Source organism: Amblyomma maculatum, chromosome 10 (genome assembly GCF_055883805.1).
Source record: "Amblyomma maculatum isolate TAMU_Amacu chromosome 10, ASM5588380v1, whole genome shotgun sequence".
Classification (NCBI taxonomy): Eukaryota; Metazoa; Arthropoda; class Arachnida; order Ixodida; family Ixodidae; genus Amblyomma; species Amblyomma maculatum.
Window position 1 is genome coordinate 100,830,830 of NC_139353.1, and position 18,466 is coordinate 100,849,295.

At 43.5% G+C, this 18,466-nt stretch overlaps 1 long non-coding RNA gene across 2 annotated transcripts; it reads right to left on the reverse strand.

The window, feature by feature from the left end:
• Positions 1-1,429: 1,429 nt before the first annotated feature.
• Positions 1,430-18,193, reverse strand: LOC146177138 (uncharacterized). Of its 2 annotated transcripts, none has more exons than XR_014701611.1 (5): positions 17,910-18,193; positions 16,702-16,790; positions 15,934-15,988; positions 12,057-12,125; positions 1,430-2,641 (listed from the first exon to the last, which is right to left on the reverse strand). It is a non-coding gene; the product is annotated as an uncharacterized LOC146177138 (long non-coding RNA). The 2 variants fall into 2 exon arrangements; XR_014701610.1 differs by having other exon boundaries at positions 12,034-12,125.
• Positions 18,194-18,466: the final 273 nt, after the last annotated feature.

The window sequence follows — 18,466 nt, forward strand, 5'->3', positions numbered from 1 at the left end:
CAAAAATTAACATTAAACAATAATGGAATTGCCTGGATGCCATTTATGCAAAGCCAGTGGACAAACTTGGGTGGGCGATGTTGGGCAGCCGATGAGCCTAGCTGGAAAGCAGTTATTAAAAGCCAGTGAGTAAGCTTGGTTGTAAGTATTGGATAGCCAGTGAGAGTGGCTGGTTGTACGTTATTTAGTAGCCAGTGGGTATGCTTGGGTGGAAGATATTGGGTAGACGTTGAGGGAGGCTGGATGTCAATAAATAACCTAGTCTGTCATTGGTGGCCATTTCTGGACACCCATTCTACTAGAATGTCGCCGTGCTACTTGGGAGGAGAGAAAATGCGGGTAAATGGGGAACGGAAGAGGAGTCTAGAAAAGAAGACGAGTTGAGTAAAATAGGGAGAAGAGATTCAAATTTGCTAAATATAGCTGAATGTACTTTACCCTCAGTTCAGTTCAGTCGTTCATTCATATCCGACTCTTCATGACCCTATGGACCATATCACGCCATGCTTTCCGGTCTCTCACTATCTTAACATCACATAACTTCATCTGCAGCGCCTCGAGGATGCCATCTAACCATCGCGTTCGCTGCCTACCCCTTCTCCGGTGACCCTCTACTTTTCCCAATATCAAATATTTCTAAAGCGACTCTTCTCTTCTCATCAGATGACCAAAGTAGCTGAGCTTTAACTTTAGAATTTGACCCCTCAATGAGCAGTCAGGGTTTATGGTCGACAATATCGACTGATTTGATCTTCTGGCAGTCCAAGGAACTCTCAAGAGCCTCCGCAGCACCACAATTCAAAAGCGTCAATTCTTCGGCGGTCAGCCGTCTTCACAGTCGAACTTTCGCATCCATGCATCACAAATTAAAAGACCATAGCACGAGTTATACGGATCTTGGTTGGCAGACAAGTGTCTCTGCTCTTTACTAGGCGGTCAAGACTAGCCATGGCTCTCTTTCCCAGGAGCAGGCATCTCCTAATTTCATGGCTGCAGTTTCCTTCCGATGTAATCTTGGAGCCCAAGAAGAGAAAATCTGTCACAGCTTACACTTCTTGTCCATTGATGCTCCAGGACTTGATAGGGCAAGACGCCAGGATCGCTGTCTTTTTAATATTCAGTTTAAGCCCAAACTTCTCACTCTCTTCTTGTACGCGCTTCAAAAGTCTCCTATGTTTCACTTCACTTTCTGCCATTAAAGTGGTATCATCCGCATATCTAAGGTTGTTGATACGTTTCCCAGCAATCTTCACTCCAGCTGAAGACTTGTCCAGACCAGCCTTCCTCATGATGCGCTCAGCATATAGGTTAAATACGCCGGGCGACAGTATGTAGCCTTGTCTAACTCCTTTCTCAATCGGAAACCTATCAGTAAGACCATGCTTCGTTCTGACAGTGGGCTCTTGCCCCTTAGCAAAAAACAGGCACACTAAAAATGTACTTCAAACGCATTGTATTTATTTCGTATTAATTTCGCATTTTTTTGTCCCAATGCCATACAAATATGTTATAAATATACTAGGAGTACAACACTGCATATCTTAATATAAATATGTTTAAAATATGCTTTTCGCCTATTGAGCATATTTCTAACATACTGAAAATGTACTTTCTTCAGCTTGGCAGGGTTCGCAAAATCTTCCACCAATAGACTGACAATGTACTTTGAAAGTATTACTAATGTACTTGACCTATTTTTCATGCTGGGAGAAAGTACCCTTGGAATGGATTAAAAATATATGAAAAATAGGATGCGCTCATATTTTTTGGAGCATTACAAATATGTTGCAGTTATATTTTCCAAACCAAGAAAAATATACTAATAATATACTAAAAGCATAAATTTATACCATTCTCGGAATGCACTAAAAATACATGAAAAATGTGATGCGCTCATATTTTTGATGCATTACAAAAATGTTGCAAAAATGCACCAAAAATATAGCTGCCAAATGCTGAAAATACGTCCGACATTTTGAAAACTAGCTACCGAGAAACATAAATGAAGGGCAATACCGACAAACACCTCAATGCGACATTTGTGTCCATTGTCATGACCCTTTTTCATGCTCCTTGGTTGACAGTTTTCAAAAGTCAATGTTACTTAAGCTAACTTACCGTTATTTCCGTCCGTATTTTACCCACCCAGTCTGAATATATGTGACACAACTTCCTTTATATCTTTATTTGAAGCATTTGAGTACAATGACCCACCGTGGTGGTGCGGTGGTTAGGGTGCAAGACTTCTGTGCCCGAGGATGTGGGATCGAATCCTGGCCGCAGGAGCAACTTTTCGATGGAGGTGGAAAGCAAGGCGCCTGAGTGCTGTGCAATGTCAGTGCACATTAAAGAACCCCAGGTGGTCGAAATTTCCAAAGCCCTCCACTATGGGGTCTTTCATAGTACTCGCAGCAAACAATTTCGGCCATATCATATCACACATTAAATCACAATACAGTCCATGGAAAAGAAATACGCCTATGCCACTCAATATCTATTTACAGAGTTTAATTTTTAAGAAACAGTGCTACAATACACCAATATATAGAGTAACAAAACACTGATCTCGTGCTAAACGAAAGCAAGTAGAAAGTCCGGACCGCAGATCTGGATAGGTTCCAAACTTTGGACGCAACGTGGACTGAAAAGGAAGAAAACAAGACACAAATTAAAGTAGGCTTTTTAACATTCCAATTAACAATCATATACTGCTACAAGAACAAGCTTTAGAAACCAGATGGTTCATTCCTTCTTAACATGGTTATGAATGATGACAAAACAAAAGTAAAAAAGCTGAGCTGGAGTTGGAAACCGCAATGTCTGAAACGCCGTATTTGAAATGTAGACTATGGCAAAGCCACCAACCTGTAATGGAAACCACAATGGGGCATTCTGTTTTTTTATCTGATTCTGACATGAATATAATAGTTCCATTTTTCAGAATAAAGGAGTGCGGGTTAGAATCTTGGAAGCATATATTTTTTTTTTTATCAGAGAATGAGAAATGAAACATACTTCCCGTTTATGCATGAGGTTCCATAGCGTGCATCAAAGAAAGGACCGAACACGAGCGCTCGTGTTCTGTCCCTTCTTTAATGTGCACTATGGAACCTCATGTAGATTACCCACTAGCCCGAACCCTGACCCTTCCTGTTTATGATTCTTTACTTGCTTTCTTCAATGCACTCGCTGCATTGTTGAATTTGTGACGCAAAAAAACTCTGGACCATAGAGTAAGGTAGGTGGGGAAATTTTGACATCGCATGAACTGAAGAGGAAGGAAACAAGACACAAATTAAAGACCTATTTTAACATTTAAAACAACCAAATACTGTAACAAAATAATAAATACTGTAAGCTGTAACAAATATGGCAGCCCCTATTTACGCAAAATAAGTGAATAAAATTCTCAAATGCAGCCCAAATCTGGCCAGGTTAGATATACCAGTACCGCCCTTCTAAAAGCCGGTGTCATGATCACAGCTGACTGCATGCTTTCGTTGATTTATAAATGCAAGAATGGACAACTCTCGCAAAAAAAAAAAAAAAAAAGATAAATGTGCCGCTTCTTAACATTCGCATCCACCATAGCTTATGCTACTCCGCACGTTCAGGCGACAAGGACGGTCGACTCTGGCAAAAAAACAAGAAAAAAAAATCTCCGCTTCTTAACGTCCGCCCTAATCCATCCTAATTTACAACGAAATTTTGTTTTTACACAGCAGCATTTATATAAAAAAAAACACTGTTATATTACGAACTTCACTGCATGAACAGTTTGTCTTTTAGCGGTGTAGAAAATACAAAACCCAAGTTTTCAAACCCTTCCCTTTCCGCTTAATCTTGAATGCATGCATTTGTGACTATAATACAAGCGAATTTGGAAGAAACAGCAAACGAAACAAGTAAAGCTTTGGTAACATACAATTGCATACCTCAAAATATCAGTACAGTTAATTTTCTGTGGAGCCAAGCTGCTCCCAACAGGTGCTCTACCATTAATTTTACCCACAGAAAACCTTTTGACCAAACTTGGGACATCTCAATTAAAATCCTGACTGACGGCTGGAGGTACAAACATTGCCATCAAAAATTATCATAAGCTTCATGTGTTGATACAACTGCCATGAAATGGGTGCTCCCACTCAATACGAAACCAATTGGCGCTGTGAATGTTTTAACGGTGCCTGAAAGCCTGCAGCTGCATTGCAGGTATAATAGGAATGGGATGTGCAAACTGAAAGTCTCTGCAATATAGACCACCAAGTTCAGTTTGATTCTTGTACTATAAGTTCTCAATGGTTTTCTCACATGAATGCAAACTAGCGCCCATACTGTAAACGTGCCTCGACTCGACGCTCTACCACCAGTGCTTGGAGTGGAGAAAACAGCCACTCCTCCACTTCAGGGCCAATTAGGATTCATGAATCCAACTCTGCATTTCCTCTGACAAGTTCTCTCTCTACTCGAAGCAGCGCAAATGGCGTATGGGGATGAAATTAAGGCGTACTTTTGGCCCGAAAACTGTGTGCTAAAGTAGCACGCTTAGTTTTTCATGTTGAGTCTTCAACAACCTTCGCAAGCAAGTTCGATGTTAAGAGCATAGTGGAACTTGTTTTGTGGGCTAGATGAAAAGGGTGGCTGTGAAAAACTACCAAAAATGCTTTTGCGCCTGGCAACAGTCGCTGCTGGTGACAGAGTTTTATTTGTTTGTTGTGAGATGTTCTCGCCCTTTGCTGCTTTGCCTTTTTTTTTTTTATTGCCATGCTTTGACAGACATCAAAATACATTTGAAAAAAAAAAAAAAGTAAAAGCCGGCACTTTCTATGAACATGGCTTTGGCCTTCAGAGGGCTCGGGGGCAAACGGTGAAAACCTGCATGCTGCTTCACAGTGCGTTTCAGCGCATACACACTGAATTCGGAGCCCTAACTGAAAATGTGCTTGAAGAGAATGCCTTTGCTGGCAGCGAATATCCTTCCGTAGGACAAGCACACCAATGCACTCCCTCGACAGTGCCGCGCGTCCGAAGACGCACTACGTACCCTCAGGTGACAGGCAAGCCATTGATGCGTGGGGTGCAGCACAGATGTCCGCACAGCCCCACCGCACCTTCGGTGCACCCCAGCTTAGTGCATGTGACATGCTGTTCCCCCACGACAAGTTTGCCGCCGTTCATCAGACAAGGCGAGCTATGGAAGGAGTGCGCCTCCCCCACAGCTTGAGTCCACCTGCAAGCAAGCTCACCATTAACCGTGAAATGCGCGCCTCAACTCTGCACTCAGTAGGCTCCGAAAAGTTGTTCGCTTCATCGGCAACGACTTGAAATGTACCCACACCACAGACGCATAATGCGATAATCAATTATAGTACTGGTACCGGCGGCTGATCACAGTTATAAAAGCTCGGCACGGGCAGCAAGAGGCTACGGCCACACCTGTAAAACTATAACGTGCCAGATGTCCTGGCTCGCTGTCACTTTCAGCCAATGCTTTAGAGAAAGGTTTGGTGCATCCTCGTCATATCCACTTTCGTGAAGTTTGGTATACCGGTAGAACAAAGTCCACACAGCGAGCAAACGATGTGATGTCCTCAGTGTTTACAAGTGGAGTGGTCGAGGAGCGGCGCCAAGGCAGCGGCACTGCGGACTAGAGATTCTTGAGAAAACTCGAGTTCTCTCTGCCACTGTTGGGAGTTATTCGAGTGGAGGTTGTTTTCTGAAACGAAAAACGGGCCTCGGGGGCCGCTTGGAGTAGAAGTTAGAGTGAAGGCGCAGTCGTGAATATGGCGGTAAGACTAACTGCCACATTCACGACATGCCTTCACTGCAACTTCTACTCCAGGCCGCTTGGAGCGGGAGATCTGTTTTTTTTTTTCTTTTTTTTTTTGCCAGAGTCGACCATCCTTATAGTCTGAACGTGCGGCGTAGCATAAGCTTTGATAACTCTGATCAGCTGCCGGTACCAGTACTGTAATTAATCATCGCATTACACTTTTGTGGCATGGGCACATTTCAAGTCGTCACTGGTAAGCGAAAGTTTCGTGGCTTGCCCTGCGCGATGGCTTCCCCAGACGACGGTGGACTTGCAGGGGAGCAGTGTGTTACATGCAGTAAATTGGGGGAACTGGAGGTGCGGAGAAGCTGTGCGGACATCTGTGCTGCACCCCACGCATCAGTGCCTTGCCCATCGCAGTCGAAGAAGCGCATTCATTTACTCATCCTACAGAGCGATATTTGCAGTCAGCAAAGGGCATGGCTTTTCAAGCAGGTTTTCAATTATGGCTCCGAACTTGTCCGAAAGAGACTGGGCAATCAATGAACAGAAGGGTAAATGAACATCGGGCAGACACAGGCAAAAACCTCCCAAAAGCAGCTTCCCAGCATTTCAATCAGATGGGCCGTAAGGTTATTGAAATTTATTTATTTATTCTCCATGTTGGGCTTTAAATCTTCAAGGGACACAAAATATAGGGTGGCATATCTAATCCATAAATTTAGAAGATTGGAACCAACAGGAGCAAATATTGTTACGTGGAAACTATGTATTTACAGTATATTTACAACAGCCTCAACAAGCATAGCCGCGAGCAGCAACATGGAACCAGGCCCACTTTGTTGTCATCTCCTTGTCCCTTCCAAAAGGCAAGTGAAGGAAACACTTCGTTGTCGTTATCTTGCAACAATATCTTGAAAGAAGCATTAGTATTCCTTAAATATATTTCCTCTCTGCCACAACTAGTCATGACAACAATCCCATAAAGTGTAAATAGTACACTTTATTCATAGCATATGTACAGGCTGTTTCACACTCAGGGGAAAACTCGGAGCGAGTGGCATCGCGAAACGGCGAGCGCTGCAATCGGGAGCCGCCAGCAGCTCGAGCATGCGCAGACGCTCGAGGGGCGGAGTCTAAGCCGCGTCGTCTGCTACGACGCTCGGCGCTCGCCGGGAAGGGCACCACTCTGGGCAGTGCGCGGTTTTCGTTGTTTTGCGGCAACTAAGCCGATATGCTGCACTAAAATTTTGCGACGCCAGCATGTAGGCCTTCATTGCCAACAATGGGCCTGTAAAGACTTCCCTTCAGAGCATGTGTCACTTTCTCTTTATTAGGAGGGCAAGGGTACTAAATGCGAGCAGCCCTATCCCCAGTGTGCGTTCCCGTAATAATCCAAGAACTGACACTAAACTGCGCGCAGTGCGTTCAGCCTTTATTGGACCACGAAATGAAAAATTACTAAACGCAAAATAGCCCATGCGGCTGTACGAGTCTAATACAATGAAACGATCTGATACGATTGAAAGAAATCTCTACAGGAAGATATGGATGCTGACGGTGCTGCATCTCGACAACACTTTATTACCCCCAGACAGCCGTGCCCGCCGGCCGGAAAACGCGCACGTCACGCTTGGAACTTCACCTAGTATATCTTCATGTCCCCAGCCACAGCGATAACAGTGCTCATTCTAGAAGGCAGCAGTGTGTAAATTGTCTCCGTCAGGGACCTCAAATCAAAGTACGCGCCATGAGGTATTAGTGGTGGACCTACTGGTGATTTTCGTTTTTTAAACTGCTTAAGGTCAAAAGAAATAGTGCTGAAAAGCCAACAAGCCTCGTCATCTTCCTTCAGTCACTGCTGCGAAAATACTGGCGTGACTCGATAAAGATACCGGTAGCTTTAAAAGATTGAAGACTGCTCTCGGCGCTCATCTTCCCTGCCTCATTCCAGCTTTTTTATTTGACAAGAGCGGTACTATACCGTCGGCGATAAGATTTTGTCTTGTGCACATGGCCCGTATTCCGGAGAAAGACTGATTCAAAATTGTAGAACTATATTGCAGGGACTATACTCAAAAAAAGATAGCTGATATTATGGGAAGATCTCTAAAAGCTGTGAACAGGATTTTACAAGCATACAAGAAAGAAGGACGCATCAAGGATGCTCCCCGTGGACGTCCGCCAAGGGCCACAACAGAAGATGAGGATTTGTGGATAGTTGCGGCTGCTGCAGACGCCCCCCGCGCATCACTTCAAGAAATAAAGCAAAGCTTGAAGCTGAAGGCATCGAAGGCTACCGTCAGGCGGAGACTGAATGAAGCAGGCCTGAAGAGTAGAGCGGCAGCTCAAAAACCTCTGCTTCGGAATGAGAATAAGGCAAAGCGGCTAGGTTTTGCAAGAGAACATGAGAGGTGGTCCATTGAAGAGTGGAAAAATGTTGTCTTCAGTGACGAATCCACTTTTACGACCACTGGTGACGAAAGAGCACGAGTGTGGCGCCCTGTCAAGACACGGTATAGTCTTTACTGTATACCCACTAATTATTCATTTGCTAAATCTGGAGATTAACATATAATATTTACGTTTTTCTAAAGAGGTACGGCTCTAGCCTTATTTTTTCAGCATCCGGCAGATGAATCATAAAACGTCAGAAAATAGTCCTTGGTCTAACAAATATTTAAATATATTTGGTTACTGGAACTGCTTATTAAATTGACCTAAAGCGCCGCAATGACATCACTTATTTCAGCCTGTATTGCAATTTAATCACCGAGTCTACGGAGGGTGCATGAGCTTGTGATTTGAACCAGCACTCGCAACGGTTCTGTGAACATGAACCAGTAAAGTGAAGCTAGCCCAGATTCGAAGAAAGGTTGAGGCATGTGGTTTAAAATATCGGAACTCAATGGACGCTTTTTCGCTTTTTTTTTTTCAGCTACATGTCTCAGTATCTGCAACGGGTCGCGGCGAGCGGGCGTACAAGTGTCAGCGTTTGGGCATGCATCAGTAAAGATGGACTTGGACCGCTAATACGTCTCGAAGGAAAGTTCACCGCCGAAAAGTACGCGGGAATTATAGGCGACGTTTTGATTCCTTACATTCTTGACGGCCCATTCCCAGAAGGCGACTACATATTTCAGCAAGACAGGTCGCCCATGCACACCGCTCGCGTTGTGAACGAGCTGCTCGAAGAGCGCGGTGTTACTGTGCTCGAGTGGCCGCCCCAGTCACCGGACCTCAACATTATAGAAAATGTTTGGGGATAGTTAAAAGCATCTTTGGCGCGCCACGCTCTGCATGGGCTGTCCGAGGATAGGCTCTGGTCCACAACTATCGCCGAATGGGAAGCGCTGCGCATGAACCAGTCCCTTACCGAGTCACTTTACGCCTCACTGCCATCCAGAATGAGCGCTGTCATTGCTGCTGGTGGAGACATGACGAGATACTAAGTTAAGTTCGGAGCTTGACGTGCGCCTTTTCCCGCCGGCGGGCACCGGTGTGTGAGGGTAAGACAGTATTGCCGAGACGCAGCACCGTCAGCATATATTTCCTTCATTCGTATCGGTTTGTTTCATTGTGTCTTACTTCTACAGCCGTTTGGGAACTGTTTTTCATTTATTAAATTTTTCTCTCGTGATTAAATAAAGACTGAGCACACTGCGCACACGTTTCTGTGTCTCTTTCTAGTCGCGGCGTATTACTGCAGCAGACACAGTGGACAAATACACCTGCTCGCGGTCAGTATCCCGATGATGAAAAAAAAGAAGCATGCTGTCAGGGGAAGTGTGCACAACCTCAGTTTCGCAAATGAAGGCCAAGAGGCTGGCGTCGCAAAATTTTAGTGCAGCATATCGGCTTAGTTGCCGCAAAACAACGAAAACCGCGCACTGCCCAGAGTGGTGCCCTTCCCGGCGAGCGCCGAGAGTCGTAGCAGACGACGCGGCTTAGACTCCGCCCCTCGAGCATCTGCGCATGCTCGAGCTGTTGGCGGCTCCCGATTGCAGCGCTCGCCGCATCGCGATGCCACTCGCTCCGAGTTTTCCCCTAAGTGTGAAACAGCCTGTACATACTCTGTATCCCCGCCCCCCTCCTGTAATAGCAAAAGCTCCAAGTGTTTTTTCAAACATGTTCGTTTCTCATTACTTCTTACTTTGGTTTCCCCTTGAATCGTTTCAGATAATGCCATGCTTGGCAGGTATAGTATACTCTGATTTGTTGTTATTTTAATTTTTTTTGTCCTTCTCTCCCCTTTCCAAAACCTCTTGATAGCTGTTCCCATGCAGCTAGCTGTATTGCTCATCAGGTCCCTTTGGAATGCTTGTCCCTTTCAATGTATGAAGGAGCACTGAACAAAGGTAAAAGGGGTACAAGAATGCTGAATTGGGTGAGTTGGTGCGTTTGCATTTGTCCTTGTCTTCTTTGCGCTACGTTTCCTAAAATGTAAAAGGGGTACATCTCAGTTTGCAGGTCGAGCCAACGTTTCGACAAGTGGACTTGTCTTCGTCTGGGCAAAGCGATCATCAGTGGCAGGGGTTTAAATACGCTGTTGCTTCCAAAGAAGAAAAGCTGTGGAGGTGAAAGTGGGTGAGAATAAAGCAGGTGAAGGAGTGGGGAGGGGAGGATGGGTGAGAAGATGAGAAGAAAGTAGGTCATGGAGTGAACAAAAAAAAAACATCTTCAGTATGTATTTCTCAGCCTGGAACCAGGGATCCTGTGGCCAGCAAAAGAAGTAAAACAGCATACCAGGAAAAACTACAATACCGGGTAGATTATTAGTCACCACTTAAGAGAATCCCTTAAGTATATTCCCTATGCAATATAACTATTTGTGGAAACAATCCCACATAGCGTTAATTGTACAGTTTATTCACAACGCATGTACACTCTATTCCCTTCTGCAATAGCATAAGCTGTACATGCTTCTCCAAACACATTTCCCCCTTATCACTTGTTGCTTGAGTTTGTCCTCAAACTTTTTCTTTTGCATGTCATTTGTGGTTCACTGTGCAGTTATTATCCTGTGACTTTGTACTAACCTCCCCCCCCCCCCCACCACCACCACCAGCTTTGCAGAAAGTTTTAAGAATTGGCCCCCTTAGATATATTCCTTATCAGGGCCCTTTGCAAAGCCTGTCCCTTTGTCAGGTGTATCTGCACCAAACCCTCTTAAGTGGTGACAAATCATCTATCAGGTATTTTAGTTTTTCCTGGTATGCTGCTTTTACTTCTTTTGCAGGCCACCACAAGATCCCTGGTTCCAGGCTGAGAAATACATACTGAAGATTTATTTATTTTTTCACTGCATGACCTACTTCCTTCTCACCCATCCTCCCCTCCACACTCCTTCACCTACTTTCTTCTTACCCACTTTCCCCTCCTAATCTTTTCTTCTTCGAAAGCAAAAGAATATTTAAACCCTTGCCAGTGACAATCACTTTGCCCAGACGAAAACAAGTCCACTTGTCGAAAAGTTGGCTCGACCTGTGAACTGAGGCGCACCCCTTTTACCCTTGTTCAGTACTTCTTCATACCGGGTAAACCATCTTCCTTTCGTTCTACCTGTCCCCTTTCAAGAAACACGTGTCAGCATCGAACCTGCTTTAGGTGCTGACAATCGTTTACTTTGCATATTAAATTTTCTTGCTGCTGCTGCTTTTTTTTTTTTTTTTCATGCGATGATGAAAGCACTGGTTCCATGCTCATAGAAATTCATACCCAAGGAAACATTCTTTCACTTCTCGCCCTGCTTCTTTCCCCCCCCCCCCCCCCCTAGATTGTCTTCTTCGGAAGCAAAACCGTATTTAAAACCTCCACTAGTAATTGTGCTGCCCAGACGAAGACAAGTCCCCTTGTCGAAATGTTGGCTCGGCTTGCTAACTGAGGCTCCCCCTCTACACTTGTTCAGTGCTCTTTCATCCTACAAGCGAATTCCCTACTTTGATCTAATAGATGTGCCACCTTCATGGTCCCAACAGCGCAACAAACATTGTTTAGACTTGATGTTAAACTCTTCTGTTCATAGTAAAACTGAAGGTGTATCTGGGCTGATTAGATTTCTTACTGCTTAGACTGTGCAGCTCTGTCAGGTCAATTTTCAGTGCCCCAATGAGGCATTTACACTACCCAACTTGACACACAGTACTTTCTGAGAGAATAATGCTTAGCAACGGGTATAAAAAAATAATGCAGAATAGGTGCCTCTTATAAAGGGCTACAGGTTAACTTAATTTTCATTGCAACAGTTGATCAACACTTACAGGACAGCCAAAACACTCAGTACCTCCAGTATTTCCTGCTGCTGCACCAGCCATCCCAGAAGTATTGAAGACGTCAACAAGTTCTGGCAACTCTATAAAACAACAGAACATTACAGAAAGAAAACATGAGCAACACTGCACATTGGAGCTTCAGATGGGTGAAGTTTAAATTTCGCAAACTTATTTAGCTACCGACAGCACAGAGCAACACAAAGATGCTACTCAGCTAGAAATCATTTGCACTATGTCGTGCAGCAACCAACAATGCTACTGAGTAAAACTTATTTGCCTTTGTCTGGGCCTTAGAAAATAACCTTCTTTTTTTTTTTTTTTTCATTTGCTCCTGCACAAGGTCTGCAGACATAATCAGAAAGGTATCACTTGCAGAGTTTAGAAATCGTCCTTGAGGTGGCACCACAAAAGGCAGCTATGTATTGTACAACCAACGCCGAATGAGCTACCACTGCACAGCACCAACTATAAGATTGGAATGCAAGGAGGCAGTGTCCATATTCCAGTGTACATAAAGCAATACTTACAGGAAGAAGGTGTGCCTACATACGCACCCGCCAGCTGCTCGGTTAAATGGACTCACTTGCTCAAAATAATGCGCAATGGTCTCAACTGCCTCAGATGAAACAGACAAAGCGAGCACTCAGATTAAAATATTCAAGGTGCATTCTGAATGAGTGAGCCCAAGAAAATTTGCGCTTTTCTTTCTAGATGCAAGATTTCTGGTTCCCAATTCAACGAAAATGTTTGTACTCTAAAAAAGTAGTCGCATACAGTGCTAAGTCTGAACGACAAGCACTGTATCGCAACAGTGCTCAGATAACAACATTTTAGCGCACATTATTTGGATTACATAACTGGTATCAAAGCCTCCCTTGACCTTCACCCACTGGAAATTCCGACGGAAAATTGCACAACTTTGTCCTCATTGACCAAACTTGCTCTTAGAGTTGCCACTAGGCACTTCTTGTTGCCATTATAATTCAATGAGCGTTCAGCGTCTTCATGGTCACACTGATGCTTTCAACAGGTCCTTTTTTCCTAGACCAATTGCAGCATGGAATAAATTATCCGAATCAATAGCCTCCAAGCATGACATTTAAATTTACGGCTATACTTGCTGCCGATCTAAACGAACAACTACAATGGTTTCCTTTCTGTGCAATTTTTATTCTTTCGAGTTTATGTGATTGTGGTCTATGTTGCATTTGTTTTTGCTCTTATACTGCCCATAGTCTGTTTTAGGAGTTTTTGAATTGTGCTCAGGTACAATTTATGGCATTCTTGTATTGCTGTTGTATTACTGCATTGTAGTGCCTGTTCTCGTTTTTCATTTCCTGACCGCTGATACATATGTTATCGATCCCCCCCCCCCCAATGTAATACCCCACTTGGGGCCTTTAAGGGATAGAAAAGGATGATGATAATGATGATGAGACAGACTATTTGGCTGGCAGAAAATGTCTGCTCCTTTCCAGCTCTTCAACACAGTAAAGGTTATATGAACGCATAACTTTTTCTATCACGCAAACAAGACAGGCAGTCTTGTGCTCGTGCCAATAACTTTGGCATGTAATTATGCGACATAGTACAGCTAGAAGCAATATGAGAGAACACAGGAGCACGTGGCCTCCACACTTTGCAAAGTGCTGCCACCGACATGTGATCAGAATCAGCAGTAAGGACGCACGCAAAGTAAGCTTGGACGGCTCCTTTTTCCGAGGATGCCCTTTACATTATTTCTTTAAACAAAGAAATAAGTGGTCAGTGGTACCATATACTCATGGATTGACCCATAATTTGATGAAGATTGGACACAGACATGCCATCCGGATTGTGTCCTGCGACATAAAAGAGAGCCAAAGGCAAGTTTGCTCGAGTGAATAACCAGGAGTTTAAGTCTAGATGCCAAACTGCGCACCAGACAAGGTACTCCGATTGTATCCAGGGGATTGTCTACCAGATTCCCTTACATTGTGGGAAGCAATACATTGATTAAAACTTCCTGCTGGGCGAGTTGGTAGTTCATCTTGATGTAGGGTTGTTTTTTTTTAGCGCAATTGTCTCGCCTTTCTTGTCTTTGTTTGCGCTAAAAAAAAAAAAAAAACCTACATCAAGCAGTACATTGGACAAACAGGAAGATTCATTAATGACAAAATTAGAGAGCACGCTGCAGCAATATCGGAGAAGTCAGACACCAACCTCTCAGTGCACTGCAGAGGCTGCTTTATTTATATTTGCAAAGACCAAAAATGTCCAGCTGACCTTCACAATGTGAAGGTTTTGAGAAGGAATAAGGACAGGTTAACAAGGAAAATTTTCGAAGCACGTGCAATCAGGAGCTTGGAAGACCAGTGTGTTACCACGCCTTCAGTGGTACTGTTGAAAAAGGAATCAGATTACGCTTGTTGGCAGGATGTTAAAGATAAGGAATAAGTTAACTGCAGAGGTAAAGTGAAGGGAGAAAAGATGCGCGGGTTCAGATCAATATAGTTGTCAGTGCAGCGTTGTCCTTGTGTCTGTGTGCGCTTCTTCGGTTTTGTTCCCCTGCTCTGCTGCCTCCTTCCAAGATGTTACACCAATTAGCTCAACATTCTACTCTATTATTGTTCAACTGAGTGATTTCATGTGAAAACCAAAGCCTTGAATGTACACGGCATTGCGCTCCACTGTTTAGGGCATTTAAAAGGCAATAGATGAGAAATGTATGTGACAGCCAAGCACAGCAAAACTGAACATGCCGCGCCTACATTTCTTGCCATCACTCCCTTGTGTTTCGCCCTGCAGCTCGGAAATTTCTTTCTTTCCCTACTTCTTGCTACGCTTTTCCACTCTTTTACTTCTGAGTGAACTGCACCACCTTCCTTCCATATTCATAGCCACCTTTACTTTTTTATCCTATGCACTGCATTCTTTCCTTCACGGTTCTAAGGCTTATGTAAAGTTGGCTCCTTAGTGTTGGTGAGCCTGATGATAAAGCCATTAAAAAAGCAGTTTTGCATTTTTTTTTTGATATCTGCCCTTCGATTCTAAGTAGTGCATGTGCAGTGATGTAATTTCAAGGGAAGTACATCCCCGTGGCCAGGTGCACTTTACGACAACTGATTGTTACCAAAAATGTTTTTACCATTTAGGCAAAAGATGTCACTTATGGAAGAGGAACTGGGACTAGAGTTTCATTTTACTATATCCGAGTTTACTATAGTGGGGTTCCACTGTATTAGCACTGCGCTGCGTGTTCGTTTATTGTTAGTTTAGCTGAGCTAAGACAGTGCACTCTTAGACAGGCCCTCCAATGGTTAACCGGCTTCAAGACATAGCAATAAATGAACCAGCTGTGAATGGACCCCTTTCTAAGTCAAGCCAGAGCTTTGAAATCAATACTGGGTTGCAGGCAGTCACAAATTTGCAGTGATGGCAGATAGGACTGGGACAGGCATTGAAAAACATTCCTCATCATATGTCTAATTCTGCACATGCACCATGCCAATCATTTAATGTGCCAGAGAGTGCCATGTAATGATTGATCACAGGCCTTTAATTGTGACACTCAATTGTACCGTGAAAATCCTTCCCCATTTACAAAAGTAATCATTAGCTGTAACATGACCTGTAGAAATTGACACAGAGAGCTGAGGCTGTGTGATCACTACATGCATAATATGATGATGCATTCCCAGGCCATTAAAATTGCAAACAAGCCATTCATTTCTCCAGTAGACACAATATGAAAAATTTTTGACTGATTTTAACTCTTATTTATGTGGAGGATCATAATATTGCAAAAGTGTATTTAAATTGCCAATGACAATTTTTTATTCAATATGAGTTATGCATAGATAAGCCTTCTAACTACTTCAACATAGCCAAAAACATGTAGTTGCTTACCTTTTGATCTAATTCCAGCCTAAGATGCTGTCTCCCCCTTTCCTTTTCCTGGCTTCTATTATACAAAAAAGAAACACCATAATTTTTTTTTTTTCAAAAATGAGGTTTAACTGCTTAAACACAAACAATTTAGAACTGATTCCTAGCTTTTAACAAGCAGCAGTCATTCATCAATAAGAGGCCTGGAGGAATGTTAAGAGACTAATGGTATAATGAAGAATGCAATTTGAACATTATTTTCAATAGCAAGCTGTGGTACTTAAGAGAATAGTGAAAGCTTAGCATCAACACTAAGGCAACAGGTGATGCCACCAAGCTGCCCATTAAGGCTCAGAAAAATAATTTATTTTGCCAATGTACTGCATGTTAAACTCGCTGAAATTGGTGTGCCAGACTTACTGAATAACATAAAAAGCTTTCTGCTGAATAATTTGACAATCTACCAGCTCCAAGATGCTGTGGAGCTGGACGATACACATGGGGTTCACGCCCACCCTGTACAGGATTTCTGGCTCAAACAGGCTTCTGCAGCACACTGCTAACTCGAATAAGGAAGTTGCTACATGATGATCTTAAAACATATCTTAATGGCCCGCAGATCTATTTAATTTCTGACTCTGTCTCAGGGATTAGATTGCAAACGTAAGCATTTTATGCTGTTGTCAAAGAAGGAAAACAATACATTTTTACAGAAATCTAAAAAGCAATACAAAACATTTGCTCATTATGGCCTATAACACACGAATGGAAGGTACAGAAGACAGAAACCTTGCTGGTCTTCAGTCGATGGGCATCACCATATCCCTCCTCTTCCTCAAGCATTGCATTCAGTAATATTTCCAGATTGCTGCGCACAGCTAGGAAGAAGAAAACCTATTAGCAGACATTCTCATACCCGTCTTTGCTTCACTCTATATTATGGCTTGTGAATGACATCACTTGCCTTAACATACAAATGGCACAGTTCAAAATTGAGCTCTTGCTCTGAAAAAGTAATGACTACGTTCATATTTGTTTTTACATATCGAACACCCTGGGCGGGGACACTTATATCCCCACCCACGGTGTCCGATATGCAAGAACAAAAATGTTGAAGCCGACATTCACCACTTGCTGTGGGACTGCCCAGCACTGAAATTGACACAAATCCGGCACTTGGCGATAGCTAGCCTACCAGCAAACAATCCTGCCTCGTATATCACTTGGACGGAGGGACATCATGCTCACTCCTTCACTTCATAAAATCACCCAACCTTTTTCCATTAATTTAATCATTTCTTCATTCTTCATCTCATACCCTACTGATGCCCTTAGGCAGTAAATATCGTTAAAAAAAAAAAAACAGACGGCACAAGCAGGCAATGTACTTTCCGGTTCTAACCAAAAAACATTCGCCGGTAAAAAAATTACGGCATCTGAAAAACCCAATAACGCCGGTTTTTGGTATCTAGGACCAGTTCTTGACGAAAAACTTTCCTCTTCCGTCCCTTCAGAGTACAGAAACAAGCATAAAGTATTTTAACCATGGCTCCACTTGTTTACGTCACTGCAAAATCCGGACACTGCGATATGTGCCAAAAGTCTTTCTGTGGCGTGACATCGTATTTTTTTCTCCCTTAATACCAACATTGGGGAAAAAAAAATTACTGCACTGTCGACATGTTGAGCACTACGTGCATGCCCCTTCTCCCCAAGGAGGGCCGTAAATATAAATAACCAAAGAACCTGGGAGACCCTGCACAGCTCTGACCCTGAGACCCAGCTGGGCGCGATCAACCTGACCGAAGAACAACGCGCACCAGCCAGCATCCGAGGCGAAGCGCCAGACGCGGGTGGAGGAGATACGCGAAGTCTATTCCTCCTTCTTGATAAACATGCATGCATACCGCCACAGCGAAATAGCAACGCTATCCGGCTCAATGCAAGGGGGCCAGTTCTACATCTGCAAAAAATACAATAACAGTCTGTATACTTACGGCTGAACTTGACAGCTTGCGCGACGAACAGCTTTGATGAGCCAGTTGCCCGCCGTTTTTTATCCTCTCGAGCCAGGCAACGTTTATCCGATTGACCTTCTGTGAAGGGCCGCTGAACGTCGGCAAGGTTTTTGAGTTACGTTTGACGACTGCGTCGTGCCCCTGAATTACATTAACATACTCTACAGCAAAAGACTCATCGGGAAATTGGAACAGCGCGAACTTGAACAAGGTATCACCGTATCACATGTCACCAATGGATCCCAAAATGGCCTAATCGCACGTGTGTCGCACCCGCCACCTATAAGGAGTAAATAATGTTTCTGTCTCTTCTTTTAGTAGTAACTCACACCATTTAGCCCAAATATAGCCCTTGTTGTTCTATTTTAACGATCTTTTTCCTCATTTATTTTTTTTTTTCACTTATGACATCTTTTTACCATGTATACAAGCATGGCCTCCGAGATCACCAAACGGTGATCTCGGAGGCCGTAATACAAGCAACCTTTTTATATATTTATTTTTCAAATTTTATAGGCCTACACGACACATTTTTG